The sequence below is a fragment of the Hyperolius riggenbachi genome, chromosome 5 (assembly GCF_040937935.1).
Source record: "Hyperolius riggenbachi isolate aHypRig1 chromosome 5, aHypRig1.pri, whole genome shotgun sequence".
Taxonomy (NCBI): domain Eukaryota; kingdom Metazoa; phylum Chordata; class Amphibia; order Anura; family Hyperoliidae; genus Hyperolius; species Hyperolius riggenbachi.
Window position 1 is genome coordinate 397589796 of NC_090650.1, and position 17869 is coordinate 397607664.

General features: G+C 46.9%; 1 protein-coding gene across 2 annotated transcripts in view; it reads right to left on the reverse strand.

Moving 5' to 3' along the window:
* Positions 1-17869, reverse strand: part of LRRC24 (leucine rich repeat containing 24) — a 432693-nt gene that overhangs the window by 404101 nt on the left and 10723 nt on the right. Inside the window, exon 1 of one of the 2 annotated variants that reach the window (XM_068237889.1) lies at positions 6204-6275. The exons of the other annotated variant lie outside the window; for it this stretch is intronic. The gene's annotated coding sequence lies outside the window, so the exon portion shown is untranslated. Of the gene's footprint in view, positions 1-6203; positions 6276-17869 lie in introns of those variants that run through there. 2 annotated transcript variants of the gene reach the window in all.

A 17869-nucleotide genomic window follows, 5' to 3' on the forward strand; every position in this document is an offset into this window, starting at 1 on the left:
TGACTTTTGCCTGCTTTGACTATCCTCCTGAACTCTGATCTTGTACCTCGATATTTCTGATACTCTGTTGCCGAACCCCGGCTCGTTCCTTGACTCTGTTTCTGCCTCCTGATTTTGTACCTCGATATATCTGATACCTCGTTGCTGAACCCTGCCTGTACTTTGACTCCGCCTTTGCCTCCTGATCTTGTACTTTATCTGTCCGTGTGTGTACGACCTGGCTTGTCCGACCTCGAGAACCGACCTTACCGTTAGAGGCGGTTCCTCGCTCTGTTAGCGATCCTTCCTCCTGAGGGTCACTTTCAGATATACCTTCCTACTGTCAGTCTGACTCCTCCCGTCTTGGAGAGCTCAGGTCTGCGGAAGGAATCTGTGCAGTACTCCTTGCTGCATTGAGGCCTTGTCCTCTAAGTGTTACTGTTACACCAAACACTACACTCTACTCAGGTGAACAGAGGTTAGTTTGTATATCGGATTATCGGTGAGACTGCAGATCACTTATAATCTGGTATATATCTGTATTTCCGGTGATACTGCAGATCACCGGTAATCAGATACTCTCTGCGCCCACCGATCGTTACACCGACACCTGGACAATGGCAACCAATGCACCATCCATGTATTCATTGCTCTAATTTTTGCTTTATTTAGATCGGTCACATAGATACACAATGTTTCAGAGTGTCTGTCACTGCTCTTTTGTCAAGTTATTGACAGACCGGTTAGTAGTGAGCAGTGCAGTCGCTCCAAAACATTGAGTATCTCTATGCAACAGATCTGAATAAGACAAACTTAGACCTATAAATACATGGATGCCAGTGCCGGCTGGCGACTGCTTCTTCCTATTAAAGCTTTTAACAATTACAAATTAAGAATTAAACAGAGCCATCCTCATTTTAATGCAGTAGTGCAAAAAATCCTTGTTTTCAGTTAAAATACAAAAAATGTAAACCATGTTCAAGTGTACCAGAGCCGAAGCTCGGGTACAAAAATCAGATACTCCTTCCTTACTTACCCTAAAGAGAGGGAAGCCTATTGAGGCTTCCTTTGCTACTCCATTGTCACCCATTGCTGTGCACGCCTACCACTGACCCCTCAGATAAGTGAAGGAAGACTCAATAGGATCCTGAGGCTTCCCTCTCTTCTTGCCCAACAGTAATGCACACACTCATATAGAAACTTTTTCCTGAAAAATAACAAATAGTCCTTATGTAAACAAAGGCTGAGAGGCGCCAGCCTGAAACTAAGTCGGAGTGAAGTACATATAAGAGCAACAAAAATCTCAAATATAACACGACTTTTCCGCTGACATCACTACATCATCACTCAGTTATTAAAGATTTTTTGTCAAGAAAACCAGCATGTCAACCTTGGATGGTTTTAGACATGAGCGCTGACATGTGACAACATTGCCACTAGCACCAAACAGTCTCTTGGATGGTGAACTGGTGGCTGGTATGCACAGATATTTACAAGCCAGTTTGCTCAGCCATGGAAAGTTAACTTTGTGCACTCTCACCAGTTCACCAGGCCAGTGAATCTTGCTCTCCATCAATAGTTGGATTCATCAGGTAGTTGTCCAGTTCATCTTTAAGAGCATCCTCCAACTGCACAGTGAATGAAGAAGAAGGCACAGCCACAGCCTTGCTTTTGAAGAAGCTGCCCAGTGACCGCTTTTCCTTTCTGGTGGTGGACGGAGCTGCCTCTTCTGCACCCTGGGACATGGCATCTGTGGTGCTAAGACGAGCCCTCTTCTCCTTTCGTGCCACCTGCTCCATTTGAATCTTCACCCTTTCTTTGACGTCTGGGACATTTTCAGCACTTATGTAGTCAGTCTTGAATCTCGGATCAAGGAATGAAGTTATGTCCAGTAGCTCCTGTGTGGCTGGGTCGCTGTATTTATGTTCAATGTAGGCAAGAGCTCTGGACTTTATTTCCTTAGTACGATCTGTGTCCTCATCATTTTCACATAGGGTGGATGTTCTCAGGAGATGGAGAACTGGCTTTAGGTATGACACACTTACATATGCTTCACCAGAAAGAGCATCTGTAAATTCCTGCAGAAGTCCAATGGCATTGTTGATCGATTCAAGGACATCTGTGTCCTTCCAAGTGGGGACCAGGTGACGTGTCTTCTTGTCTTCAGACAGAACCTGCGACAATGCCATGTTCTGCTCAAGCACCCTCTCTATCATTTTTTGCCTTGAACCCCATCTTGTCGCGCATTCTGTAATTAGTGTGTGCTCAGGTAAATTTAATTCTAGCTGTACCTTTTTCAGCACTGTCTTCTTTTTCCAGCTATGAGAGAAGACACCAACTATTTGTCTGCAAAGTCCAGTTGCCCGCTTGACTCTTGCATCATCTTTAACTGTATTTTCAATTGCAAAATGCAGCCTGTGTCCAAAACATTGAAGTCTGGTCCAGTCATTAACCTCCTTGGCGGTATGAAAAATACCGCCAGGAGGGAGCGCAGCAGTTTTTTTAAAAAAAATTTTATTTTTAATCATGTAGCGAGCCGAGGGCTCGCTACATGATAGCCGCTGCTGAGCGGCATCCCCCCGCCCGCTTCGATCGCCTTCGGCGATCTCCGATCAGGAAATCCCGTTCATAGAACGGGATTTCCTGGAGGGCTTCCCCCGTCGCCATGGCGACGGGGCGGGATGACGTCACCGACGTCACTGACGTCGGGACGTCATTGGGAGTCCCGGGCCACCCCTCGGCGCTGCCTGGCACTGATTGGCCAGGCAGCGCTGGGGTCGGGGGGGGGGGGGGGACCCACGCCGCAGCAGATAGCGGCGATCGGGCAGGGGCCGGCGGCGATCAGAGTGCTGGCGCAGCTAGCAAAGTGCTAGCTGCGTCCAGCAAAAAAAAAATTATGAAAATCGGCCCAGCAGGGCCTGAGCGGCACCCTCCGGCGGCTTACCCCGTGTCACACACGGGGTTACCGCCAAGGAGGTTAAAGGGAAGGTTCAAGCAAAAAAAAAAAATGAGATTCACTTACCTGGGGCTTCTACTAGCCCCATGTAGCCATCCTGTGCCCTTGTAGTCACTCACTGCTGTTCCAGTCCCCCGCTGGCAGCTTTCTGACCTCGGAGGTCAGGGCCACATTGCATACATTTTTACGCATTCCAGCTAGTGCAGGAACAAAAATTTACGCGTTTCACCACTAACGCGTAAAAATGTATGTGTTAATGTTCCTGCACTAGCAGGAATGTGTAAAAATTTACGCAATTTGGCCCTGACCTCCGAGGTCAGAAAGCTGCCAGCGGGGGACTGGAGCAGCAGTGAGTGACTACGAGGGCACAGGATGGCTGCATGGGGCTGGTAGAAGCCCCAGGTAAGTGAATCTCATTTTTTTTTTGCTTGGACCTTCCCTTTAAGGTCCTCTTCTCTCAGACCCCAACTTGACAGACATTCTCTCAAACCCTGTGCAATATTCTCTCCGGTGTGATCAGTGGGAAAGTATGCTGTCTGAGACAGCGACTTTTCATTTCAAAGTCGTCATTCACAAAATGCACAGTCAAACTCAGATATGGTTCGGTCATTCTGCTTGACCACATGTCAGTAGTTGTGGTTTAATACTGCACATTTTTTCAGCTCTGTTACCACTTTTCCTCTACACTCTGCGTACAGCTGTGGGATGGCAACCTGGCTGCAGTAGTTGCGGGAGGGTATTCGCATATCTTTTGTCCAGTGTGCGGAGGAGGTTTGTAAATCCGCCTTTAGTGACCGTGTTAATAGGCACCATGTCCCTGGCAATGTAATGCGTTATGGCTCTTGTTATCTCCTGATGTCTTTTACTGCTGGAATCATACGGCATCACACTAGCAAAAGATTCGGTAATTCTAGATTGTTTACTACTGTGGGCCTGAGCATCACTTTCACTCGACTTTTCACTGGACTTTTTTTACCATGCATTCCTCATGCAAAAGCTTGTGATGATTTTTCAAGTGCCGGTATAAGTTTGTTGTGTTTCGGCTTGAAGTTGCAACTTTAGCACGACAGGTTCTGCACAGTACCTGCTTCTGTTGCACATCTGCAGTCTCAAACCCAAAATACTTCCAAATGACCAACACTGTCCCAGGATCAGTTGTTGTATTAGGGCCTGGCTGGGGCTGTCTTTTTGTGGCAATCACGTGATCACGCGACCTACACCTGCCAAGCTCACTAATAGCTCTTGCTCCCTGTGCTTTGAAAACTTGTCATTTAGGCCATGGCTTCTGCTGCAGAACCAGAACCGGAGTTACAAGATTTACTCGGCAAGAAAAAAAGCACTTTTTTCTTGCCGAGTAAATCTTGTAACTCCGGTTCTGGTTCTGCAGCAGAAGCCATGGCCCAAATGACAAGTTTTCAAAGCACAGGGAGCAGGAGCTATTAGTGAGCTTGGCAGGTGTAGGTCGCGTGATCACGTGATTGCCACAAAAAGACAGCCCCAGCCAGGCCCTAACACAGCAACTGATCCTGGGATGGTGTCGGTGAGGTGAGCAGCTTGTGGGTCAGTCCAGTCCTTCTCTGAAGCCTGCTGTGCTGTAGGACTGTGCAGTTATAACAAACTGCTAAGTAAGTTATAACAAACTGCTAAGTTAATCTTGCCACCTCTGGACATAGGGGCAGAGAACGGGTTGGGTCAGTCATTGTCAGTGCACTAGTGACAGTGTTTCTCCTGAAGCCCGCTCTGCACTAACAGCTTGGCTCACTGCTCTGTGCACAGTAGTCAGTGCCGCGGCCCTCACCACTCCCAGCAGTGGCTCGTTCTCTCCTTCCGCCTTCTACGTTATCAGGTGGGCCGCGGGCCGGCCACAAGAATCAGTTTGTGAGCAACTTAGTCTTAGGGTTCTTCCTTAGCTCTCAAGAGTCTGCAGGCCTGTCAGTCAAGCTATAGCCAGTTATAAAGCCTGGCCCTGGAACCACAATTCTGGCTTGGAATCGCAGCTCAGCTTTTTCCCATTAAAACACATTTAGAATAAAATAATTCTTAGCAAAATGTACTACCCACAGAAAGCCTAATTGGTGGCGAAAGAACAACGAGGTATTGATCATTTTCTTGTGATAAGTAGTAATAAAGTTATTAGGGAATAAAAGGGAGGAGCACTGACAGGTGAAAATTGCTCTGGTCCGTTAGGGTAAAAACCCTTGGGGGTGAACTGGTTAATGAGCCAGGAAGCGGGGGGGCGAGTCCAGTCTAGAGCGGCACACATCGCCACCAATCACTAGATAGAGATGGTATGATGGCGGTGGTAGGCGGAGCTGTACCCTCTGTACAGCTCCGCCTACCGCCTCTGTCATACCATCTCTATCTAGCTATTGGTGGCGCTGTGTGCTGCTCTGGACTGGACTCGCCCTCCCCCTGCTGCACGGCTTATTAACAATCAGAAATATGCACTGTTAGTCGCAGCTTCTGCCAATCAGTGGCCCTTTATGACGGCGCGGTGGTAGGCGGAACCATGCGGCCAAGCACAGCGGGCGCTGACAAAACCGCAGCTACTGACTATCTGTAGATCGTCTGCATGTGAATCGCGGTTTCGGTTTAAAACCGCAAAACCATTCAGCCATAGTAGGACATCAGGCTGGGTACACACAATGCAATTTCCTGTCCGTTTCGATCAGATAGACCTTTATCAAGCCATTCAGTTACACATCACACTGTTGTCTAAAATCAACTCGTTTATATAGGTATAGGTAACTTCACAGTCAATAACCAAAAAAATTCAAACATCCCCAGCCAATCAGAGTCCGGCGGTCATCCAGCGGACCTAATAGAAGACTTAAGTCCTTAATATGTAGATTTCAACATTCCATAATAGCATGTCTAACTCATGAATATGCCAAACTACTCCCCGTGTTACCTGTCGGACCACAAAGGAAACACCCACTTAAATAAACAAATGTATGCGCATAATTACCTAGAGCGTCTATCTCAATATGCAGCCGTATCAGGAGCGGACGAGAATCTCCGCCTGCCGCCACACTTCAGCAATCAGACGTCATCATGACGTCTCTCATCACGTGGTCAAGTCACGTGGTCACAAGTAGCCAATGGGGTATACCGCAACTACGGGCAATTCATCCCCATGACCACGTATACAAGCGTGGTCCCGGCTACCATGCCGGAGCAACCACTGAATATATAAACTAAAAGCACTGTCATAATTAATGCTTAGTGACACATATAAGGATAAGCGCGGCTGTACTTAGAGACTCACCACCACTCCCCCACAGCTACATCGGTCATACATCCCAATGGGCATTACTATTGGATGACCACCAGAACACCTTCAGCTGAAGATACCTGTAACAATAAATACAATATTAATATTAACCCACTCATCCCCCTGAAAGTAAGCAGGATTATCATTATATACAAGGCAGCAAATTGTATTCCTTATTTAACCCTCCCCTCCCCATAGTCCCTAATTTACGTATCCACGCTGCTTCCTTAGTCAATAGCAATTTGTGCCGATCCCCCCTCCACAAAGTTAAAGGGGCTTGATCAATAATCTGCACTCTCAGCTGTGCAACAGTATGGCCAACATCTTTAAAGTGTGAGGAAATTGCTTGTTCCTTATAATCTCCTCTTATTGCAGTTTTATGCGACAAAATTCTATCTCTGAGTTGCTGGGTCGTTTTCCCAACATACCCTAGTCCACATGGACATTTAATCAGGTATACTACATATGTGGATTCACAATTGTAGCAACCATCACTATAAAACTTTCAACCGGTAGAGGGGTGTGTAAAGCAGTTTCCTCTCGTGATATGATTACACATGTGGCAGTTTAGACAAGGATATGTACCCAACCTATTTCCTAGACTTCTTGGCTGGTCATAAGTATGTACAACTTTGTCCCCAATAGATGGTGGGCATTGAAAGGGCATCAGTGGTGGGTGACAAAATTTCTCTACATGAGGAAATGCATCTTGTAGGATTTTCCAATGTTTTTAAATAATTTTCTGATTACTAAAGCTGTTATAGGTGGTTACAAATGGGATTCTAGGACCACTAGATCTCATGCCATCCTGTCCCCTCTTTTTGAGGCATACCTCCTTTGGTTAGCCCCGTTTCACACATTTATTCTGCATCTGTTAGTAACAGATTTCATGCGTCCACATTTTGGCAAATCCAACACTGAACCAGTTTCACAAAACTTAGCAAGCAGTTTGCTAACTGTAGCATGGGAGATAGGTGGTCTTGTAGGGTGTCTTGCATTGAAATCTGCTGCAATGACCTGGTTACTGCGTTCACCAGACATCAACACAACTTCTATCTGCTCCTCACGTGTTACTCTCGGCGACATGTCAATGGTTGTAAACAAAGAGAAACTTGTAAATAACTCATGAAAGAATAAAGTTACGTTAAAACCAAGCACACTATTGTTTTTCTTGTGAAATTCCCAATAAGTTTGATGTGTCACATGACCCTCTTCCTATTGAAAAAACAAAAGTTGGATTCAAAATGGACAACTTCAAAATGGCCGCCATGGTCACCACCCATCTTGAAGAGTTTCCCCCCTCACATATACTAATGTGCCACAAACATCACCAACCATTCCCTTTTTATTAAGGGGTAGCCATATAAATAGCCCACCCTGTAGATAGGTAATATAATGTCTTACCCACCCTGTTTTAAAAGAACAGGCAAATGTTTGTGATTTCATGGGGACAGACATCTTTTTCATGGGGCAGCCATCTTATTGGTGGAATGGAGGTGACAGGGAGCATGAGAGACAGTTCCAACTGTCCTGTGTTCTACCCCTCCCAGTTGTGTGCGCTAGGCTTCAAATCTCAAATTCAAAATTTAAGAAAACAAATTTGCTCCAAAACAGCAGAAGAAGAACAACATAATCAGAAATCCCATCATGCTTTGTACAGCATCAGGGGAAAAATGCTTGGGCAGATTTCTTTGATGGGGCAGAGCTTAGCTTCTGTGCAGCTAAAAATGAGGCTTGGGTAAGAAAAAAAAGTTCTGATGCTGTGAAACTGTTGAAGAAACACCAAGCCTTTTCAGTGCTGCTGAGTCGATTTTTAGTCTGGAGGTTCACTGTAAAGTGGATCCGAGATGAAATGGGGGGTAATAATCACTAATGGCCCCCTCACATATATTAAATAGTATATTTTTCCCCTAAAAATGTTTTTCCCCCTCTCCCTCTCCTATCACCCTCTAAAGTAATTAGCCTCTCCCCCTCATCTATCTACTGTTGCAGTTCTCCTAGTTCTAAGATCACCAGTGCTCATCGGAGCACCTCTTTCAGAATTGTTTTGCGTTGGCGTTTTGGGTTATTTAGACTGCATTGCATTTTGCATTTTTAAGTTGCATTTTGTGATTTGCTTTTTTTAGGCTACGTTTGCATTTTTGAGGCTTCTTTTGTGTTCTTAAGATGGCTGAATTTTACACAGAAACCCACTTATTATCAGTGGGTGAGGTTTAGCTAGACAGCACTATTGTACTATTTGGGGAAGGGTAAGTGTTCTGACTTATTATGGGTTTGTGGGATGGAGGATGGCTGCAGCATTTGTTTTGTGGTGATGGCAGGGATGGCCGGGGAGGGGGGGGGGTTTGAGGTGGCCATACTTGAATAGTGATAACGTCACCGGTAAACCGGGCGCAGGGTGAGCCAGATCACCTTGCTGCCACTCAAATTCTCTGCAGCATTAAATACTGTTCCCCCTCCTAGTCGTAGCAACTCGGAGGGAGAAGTAATTTGGGGTCTGGAGATGGTTGGAACCCTGAATTACCCTTGCGCGGGGGGGGGGGGGGGGGGGGGGGGGTGGAAGGGCGTACGTTAAAAAGGGGCGCTGGGAAAAAAGGGCGCCGGGTTTTAAACGATAAACATGGATAACGTTTAAAAAATATAATGTACTATATTTCGTTTAAAAATAATGTTTTTTAAAGTTATAAATCATTAAATAATGTGCATGAAATTGGCAATTGTGAAAACGTTAATCTTCCGTTTAAAAAGTGAAACGTATAATAACGTTTAAAAAAAAATAGTAAGTAACCCTCCCTGTACCCACCCCTAACCCCTAGACCCCCGTGTTGGTGCCTAAACCTAAGACCCCCCTGGTGGTGCCTAAACCTAAGACTCCCCTGATGGTGCCTAAACCTAAGACTCCCCTGGTGGTGCCTAAACCTAAGACTCCCCTGGTGGTGCCTAAACCTAAGACCCCCCTGTTGATGCCTAAACCTAAGACCCCCCTGGTGGTGGCTAAACCTAAGACCCCCATGTGATAAGCATTAATAACGTGTGAAAAAATATTGTACTGTTTTTCGTTTAAAAATAATGTTTAAAAAATTATAAATCATGAAATAATGTGTAATCATGAGAAGCAGTTATAAAACAGTAAAAGTCTCCGGGCGCCGCTTATTAAACGTTATTTTTCTCCGGCGCCCTTTTTTCCTGTCGGGCGCCCATTAAACGATATTTATTATGGGAGTGAATGGCGGCGCCCGATTTGTCCACTTGCCTCAGGCGCCCGAATTTACTGTTCCCGGGGGAAGGCACACTCTAGCATTAGTTCTATAGCTGTGCCAAGCTTTAGTGCTGGCCGCCGTGCACCGAAACAACCTCCTTCGAGAATAGTAGCCATACTTGTAATAGGGAAAAGGGAAGGGAAGGGAAAAGGGAGGGGAAGGGAAAAGGGAAAGGGATAGTGGTGGCAGTGGATATATGATAACGGGGTCCTCTCTTGTTATGGAGGAGGTGCTGCATGCAGATGGTGGCAGCACTTATTACTAAATGAAAATGCTGGGGCAGCACTTGATATGGGGTTGAGGGAGCCTATGGCAGCAGCAGTTGATCAAGGACAACGTGGGCAACGTAGGGAGGAGGACCTCCCATCAAGGTTTTCCTTCGGGGTCTCATAGCTTGTAGCTAAAGGTAGTAAAACGTTTCAGTAAATATAAGTGGAATCATATAAGACTAATGATAACTGATGACTCTTGTCGCTTAGTTGAAACACAACTTTCATGTCATTTAAGCTGATAAAACATAAGTGTCTTCCTACAAAACAAACACTTATATCAGTACAATAACGTTTTATCGTAGAGGTCTCAAAGATCATACATTAGAAAATGCATCCAATGATATCTTTTGTGTTGTGTAAAGAAAATTACTGCTTAACACGCATATTGCGGCACAAGGTCACTTTTATAGTGGCTTAATTGTCCATAAGTACCTATATGAGTACGTCAGAATAATGAAGGCATATTGCTGGATGTAATTAGTGAGCAATAGCAGCAATGGCCATTGTTCTGAAGATAGGAATGCCTTGATCAGAATTACAAAACAAGCAAAAGAATCGAAAAGAACATCCTAAAAGGAAAACTGTCACTGTGTTCTCAACATAGTGAGAGCCCTACTGGTCAAAGGGACATGTTCACTAAATCGTGATACTCAAAGTGGTAGGAAACCCAGCATTTCTTCTTTGCTTTAAATGATTATTCACAGCCTTAAAGAGACTCAGAGATGAAATAAGGGCAACATTTTTTATTTACCCGGGGCTTCCTCCAGGCTTATAAGCACGGATGCCTCCCTCGCTGTCCTCCTGCGGTCTTCCGTTCAGCCCCGATCAGCCCCGGTAAAAGGCTCAGTCGAGTCCAGTCTAGATCTTCTGCCCATGCACAGTAGACCCGGACTGACGCGACTGAGCCAGTTACTGGGGCTGATTGCGGCTGAGCGGGACCGCGGGAGGACAGCGAGGGACCATCCGTGCTTATGGGGCTGGAGGAAGCACTGGGTAAGGAAAAAATCTTGCCCTTATTTCATCTCTGAGTCTCTTTAGGGCTGTAAATAATCATTTAGAGCAAAGAAGAATTGCTGCGTTTCCTACCACTGTAACTTTAAAAAAAAAGAAAAATGTAGATACTTACCTTAAGGAGGGGGACGCCTTTGGATCCTAATGAGTCTTCCTCCGCCAGCCCAATCCAGCATAAGGTGGGGCGGGTGAGGGTTTGGCTGGGTGATCAGAAGCCCGCAGGGGGCAGATTAGGGTCTGATCTGATGGATAGGAGTGCTAGGGGGTGACGTGGTAACAGTAGGTGATTGATGGGCGTCTCAGGGGGTGAATAGAGGGGAGAATAGATGCAATCAATGCACTGGAGAGATGATCGGAAGGGGGTCTGAGGGGGATCTGAGGGTTTGGCCGAGGGATCAGGAGCCCACACGGGGCAAATTAGGGCCTGATCTGCAAGCAATGCACTTGGGAAGTGATCAGGGGGGGTCTGAGGGCGATCTAAGGGTGTGGGAGGGTGTTTGGGTGCCCGCAAGGGGCAGATTAGGGTCTGATATGATGGGTAGCAGTGACAGGTGGTGACAGTGGGTGATTGATGGGTGATCAGTAGGTGATTAGAGAGAAGAACAGATGTAAACAATGCACTTGGGAGGTGATCTGAGGGCGGGTCTGCGGGCGATCTGAGGGTGTGGGCAGGTGATCAGGTGCCCCCAAGGGGCAGGTTAGGGTCTGATCTGATGGGTGGCAGTGAAAGGTGGTGACAGGGGGTGATTGATAGGTGACTGACAGGCGATCAGTGGGCGATTACAGGGGAGTATAGATGTATACAGTACACGGGGGGGTTGGGGGAGGGTCTGGGGAGGATCTGAGCGTGTGTGTGTGTGTGGGGGGGGTGATCAGGAGCTCCCAGGGGACAGTTTAGGACCCAATCTAAAATATAGCGTTGACAGATAGGGCTTGATTCACAAAGCCGTGCTAGCTGTTAGCACGCTGGTGAGAAGCCCATTATCACGCCTAAACTCAGTTTAGGCATGATAAAATAAACTCTTGCGCAAAGTAAATATTTATGCGTGCAATGCCATTAAACCCTATGCAACGTTTCGCGCGCACCGGACTGAGTTTTTCCCTCAAAGCGGTGCTAACCTACTTAGTGCAATGCTTATCATGCCCAAAAGTCTTTAGGCGTGCTAACTAGGTTAGCACCGCTTTGTGAATCAAGCCCATAGTGACTGATGGGTGATTGATGGGTGATTAGGGGGGTGATTGGGTGCAAACAGTGGTCTGAGGGGGTGATCAGTGGGGGGGTCTGAGGGGTGCTGTGGGCGATCAGGGGGCAGGATCAGTGTGCGTGATCACAACTAGGGCTGCCTCCTCCCCTGTTGGTCCCTCGATCACTGGGACCACCAGGGGAGGAGGCAGCCTGTATAATACACTTTGTATACATGGCCGACGGGTTGATGTCGTGGGTGGGCGGAGCCTAATGCCGGGGGATGCACGCACATCTCTGCGTGCGATCCGTGGCTAATTAGTCCCCCAGGTGCCGCCGCCGATCGGCGTTACGCAGTCCTGGGGGTGCCACTTTGCCGCCGCCTATTGGTAGTGGGCGGTCGGCAAGTGGTTAAGATATTTGCCTGCAGCAGCCTCCTCCACATTCGTTTCTTGCTATATATGTTCCAAAACTCCTATAGATCACATTGGGAATCACAGCGGCGTGTCAGTATAATGTGTAGCTTCCGCATGTACTGTATATTTGCAGATGTGCAACTGAGAAATCGCTTCTTATTGGAATCCTTTAATTAGCTCCCTTTGCAGGGAGGAAAGGTTGAGTACTGGGTAACGTCTGAGTACCTGTCAGGCACAGATAATTAGTGCTGAGGTATGATAGATGGGGTGGTGGGCTACAGGGTGGTGCAGTGTGTGATTTATCATAGTCCTACCGCTGCAGCATTGGTGAGAGAACTCTTGCCTGTGAGAGAGAGGCAGCACAATGCTCTGTGTCATAAGCTGAATGTTTCCTGTCTCCATTCTCCAATTCCCAGCTTTCTAGGTGATGAATGAACCAGCCCTGTGATTGGTTCTTTCCTCCTCCCTCACCAATAGGCCCGCTGAATGAGCAGCATTTCACCTCTGCTCAGCTTTCACACTGACTCCAAGAGAAGAAATTCAGTCTCCTAGGTGATATTATGCTTCCGAGGTACGATCAGGCCGGTATCTGTGCATTATATGGCAACATCGCAAACCTGCAAACATCAACATCACAGCACCTATCTGTAATGACCTTTCCTGTCTAATGACTAAACCCTATGAATGATTGTACTGCATTATGCCAAAACTGCTGAGTGGTGTCAGTGAGGAGCGCACTGTCCATGGTGCTGAGTGATTTCAGTGAGGGGTGCACTGTCCATGGTGCTGAGTGACGTCAGTGAGGAGTGCACTGTCCATGGTGCTGAGTGATGTCAGTGAGGAGCGCGCTGTCCATGGTGTTGAGTGATGTTAGTGAGGAGCTCGCTGTCCATGGTGCTGAGTGAAGTCAGTGAGGAGCGCACTGTCTATGGTGCTGAGTGATGTCAGTGAGGAGCGCACTGTCCATGGTGCTGAATGATGTCAGTGAGGAGCGCACTGTCCATGGTGCTGAGTGATGTCAGTGAGGAGCGCACTGTCCATGGTGCTTAGTGATGTCAATGAGGAGCGCACTGTCCATGGTGCTGAGTGATGTCAGTAAGGAGTGCACTGTCCATAATGCTGAGTGGTGTCAGTGAGGAGCGCACTGTCCATGGTGATGAGTGATGTCAGTGAGGGGCGCACTGTCCATGGTGCTGAGTGATGTCAGTGAGGGGTGCACTGTCCATGGTGCTGAGTGATGTCAGTGAGGATGGCACTGTCCTTGGTGCTGAGTGATGTCAGTGAGGGGTGCACTGTCCATGGTGCTGAGTGATGTCAGTGAGGAGCGCACTGTCCATGGTGCAGTGTGATGTCAGTGAGGGGCGCACTGTCCATGGTGCTGAGTGATGTCAGTGAGGGGTGCACTGTCCATGGTGCTGAGTGATATCAGCGAGGAGTGCACTGTCTATGGTGATGAGTGATGTCAGTGAGGAGCGCACTGTCCATGGTGCTAAGTGATGTCAGTGAAGAGGGCACTGTCCATGGTGCTGAGTGATGTCAGTGAGGAGGGCACTGTCTGGTGCTGAGTGATGTCAGTGAGGGGTGCACTGTCCATGGTGCTGAGTGATGTCAGTGAGGAGGGCACTGTCTGGTGCTGAGTGATGTCAGTGAGGGGCGCACTGTCCTTGGTGCTGAGTGATGTCAGTGAGGGGTGCACTGTCCATGGTGCTGAGTGATGTCAGTGAGGAGCGCACTGTCCATGGTGCAGAGTGATGTCAGTGAGGGGCGCACTGTCCATGGTGATGAGTGATGTCAGTGAGGAGTGCACTGTCCATGGTGCTGAGTGATGTCAGTGAGGAGTGCGCTGTCCATGGTGCTGAGTGATGTCAGTGAGGGGTGCACTGTCCATGGTGCTGAGTGATGTCAGTGAGGAGCGCACTGTCCATGGTGCTGAGTGATGCCAGTGAGGAGTGCGCTGTCCATGGTGCTGAGTGATGTCAGTGAGGAGCAGTGTGCTCCATGGTGCTGAGTGATGTCAGTGAGGAGCGCACTGTTTATAGTGCTGAGTGAGGACTGCTTATGTGCATGTGAATTTTAATAAGCTTGACCCCTGCCAGTTTTCCTCTGAATGGCTATTTCAGGTAAGCCTAGCGCTCAGAGTGGGACATATTGGGCTTGATTCACTAAGACAGATAGCATGCCTTATCCAAGTTAACACACCTTATCAGAGATAACATGCTTTATCATAGATAACACGCTTTATCAGAGTTAACACGCCTTTTCAGAGTAGCATACCGAGTGCTACGAACTTATGCCTGCTAATTGGCAATGACGAGAGCTCCACTCGTCCTGCCCTGAGACCCTGTGGGTTTGTGCACTCGCTATGCTACTCGGATAAGGCATGTTAACTTTGATAAGACGTGTTATATCTGATACGGCATGTTATCTCTGATAAGGTGTGTTAACTCGGATAAGGCATGTTATCTCTAATATGGCGTGCTAACTCTGATAAGGCATGCTATTTGTCTTAGTGAATCAAGTCCAATGTATGCCTCACTGCCTCTATTAGCATATGTATTGCCATACTGCATGTATCGCCTTATGCTGATGGATTTCGCCCACACTGCAATGATAACACGCCAAATTGAGCATACCATTAAAATAAAATTGTATTGCGTTAGCAATTTGAATATATTGTCTGACGCAATACGACGCCATGGCTCAATGTGAACAACCTTATCAAAACTTTATTAAAACACGATTCAAGTGCAGCAGAACAAAACTGTGCGGATTAAAAAAAAAACATATACACAAGGCCTACAGCAATGATGACAAAGATATTTGCTTTTAACTTAGGTTAGTTAGTATTAGGACATCTGCTCTGAAGATTTACCTCAACGTTGGTGCAGATGTCCAGTATATTATATTTTTGCATGCAAAACTATGATGGAAGCTAAAATTTCTCCATAGACCAGTATTGCATTGTTTGGATGCTGGCGTACATTTCAGTCCAGGGGGGGCAGTGTGCGCCACAGCGATTAACCATTTAATTGTATGGTATTGGGTCAGGGATGCGCAGCCTTCTACTTTTACTTTATAACAAACCGTCTTACCCACTGGTTTGCCAACTTCCCAATTTAACCTCAATACTGATGTAGTTAGAAGGACTCTCCCTCCCCCCCCCCTCAGTATACATAGCCAGAGTTACTCCCTCATTCCATTTAAGGAAGCCTAGGTGGCCCCCCAGTATGGGTAGCCAGAGAGGCCCTCAGTATTAGGTAGGGAGATGTGGCCCCTCAGTGTAGGTAGCCAGAATTAGCCCCAAACTACCATATAGCTAACAGGTGGGGCCCCCAGTATAGATCACCTCCCAGTATAGGTAACCAGATTAGTCCCCCAGTATCGGCAATGCCCACAGAGGAGGCTCTGATTGCCCCCTTTGACATGTATCCCATAGGGTCACCACCACTTCCCTATAGCATAAAATGTAAGGGACAGCGGCTGCATATAGGGAAAGTAATTCTTTGAAAAAAGACATACAGTAGAAGAGACAGTGGCCTCAATTCACTAAAATCATGCTGGAGATAATAAGGCAAGAGAAAACTTACCTCCACACATCGATCTTTCCTTATTCAGGTGCAGAGATAAGTTTTCACAGTGAGAGAGTTATCTTATCAATGCAGTTCTTAAGTTACCTCCTCTGTGGTTATTTTCACATGCAGTTAATTAACAGCCTGTCTTTAACTTTAGAATTCTTTAGTTATTTTAAGGATTGAAGAGTTAACTTTACAGATCTCTCCTTAACTTAAAGACAGAAGAGTTAACATTTGGTTTGCCTGAGGTAAAATGTTTCCTGAATATTACATGCCTTATCACCATGGTGATAACTCTAGAAACGTTATTAAAGACAGGAGATAACCTTAGTGATTTGAGGCCAGTGTGTGGCAGGAATCAGAATTTGTGCAGCTGATTTACATCACGTCTAGCCAAAAGAGACTTCTAAACAGGAGAGGGTTAGGGGACTGTAGGAGAGTACACTTAATTAAGCTATGTAATAGGTTTTTTAATTATTAAAATTAGCATTTAAATTATTATAATTAAAAATAGAGAGAGAGACTGGTAAATATCAGTAGCAGGAATGCCAATCTCCATATGTAATCAGCAACCTCTGTGTTTACCTGTGGAGAAAACATTTGTCCCCAAGCAGACCTTGATGAAAAGACTGGTGGCATTTATAATATTCACCTAACAACTAAATGTCCCTGGTTGATAATCAGGTGAGTGATTGGATCATGTGACTGAGGCAACCCTAGCAAGAAATAAGCATTTCTTCCAAATTTTGAAGGTCTGTGCAGACATTAATGTTATTATCAATACTGATCACAATGGTACTTTCATGATTTCTGAAGCTGTCTAAAGTTTTTGCAGACCTTCTCCAAGCAGGCAGTCACAGTGGAGTTTTTTGCTGATTGCTTTGCATCCTGCCTCTGCTGAAGGACTACAATATCTCCCCCCTCCCCTAGCCATATGACAGTACTGATGTCAGGGTCAGAGCTACAGGTAGGCACAGCAGGCCCAGGCACAGAGATGGTTTGTGGTAAAATAGTAGCTGAATATGCCCAGCTTTGCCCTCTTTTGCTGCCTACTGCTGCCTGCCTGCTCACCTGAGCACTAAACTGCACAACCTTTCTTGTTCATGTTCCTCTTGTGGCACTGTTACCTCTTTCCCTTTAATGGTCATTTATTCAACATTATTTTTTTTCTATCTGCATTTGGGGGGTAGGACATCTTTGAAGGGGTGGAGTTCTATGGTGCATACACAAATTTGGCTTATGTCGCCTACAGGGCCGGCGCTTCCATTAAGGCAAGGGAGGCAATTACCCTAGGGCCCCAGGGAACTGCTGGGGCCCCCAACCTCCCCCTTCACCTCTCTGTGCTTCTGGATTTGCACCGCTGTCCCCCCTACCCACGCTGCTGGACCTCAGACCTCACCCCAAACCTCTGACCCCCCCAACTGTTCCTCTCTAAGTGCACTTTCTTTAGCGGCGCCCCAGCACGATCGCAGCACCTGCAGTTCTCTATCCCACTTCCTGTGTCTTGAGACCCAGCGCATGTTACACATGACAGGATGTGTCCCGGGTCTCAAGACACAGGAAGTGGGTTGGAGATGGGTAAATAGCTCCAGCACAGCAGCCAGGACAGGTGAACTGCAAATGCTGCGATCGTGCTGTGGATCTGTTAGAGAAAGTGCACTTAGAGCGGAACAATTTGGGGGGAGGTCGGACGTCCGGCAGCATGGGGAGCCCGGCAGTGAAAATCCAGAAGTTTAAGGAGGAGGTCGAGGGGTGTTAAGGGGCAGCAGCTGACTGCAAATTTTCCTGGGGAATAGGTTTCCCAGGTTACCTTTGCCAAAGGGCCCCATCGGGGGTTAAACCTGTCCTGGTCGCCTATCAGGGATGGGGACCCGATTCTCTTGGGCGAAATCGATAAGCCAATACAGCCAATACAGACGTGTCTCAGCTATGTAACTGACAAATCC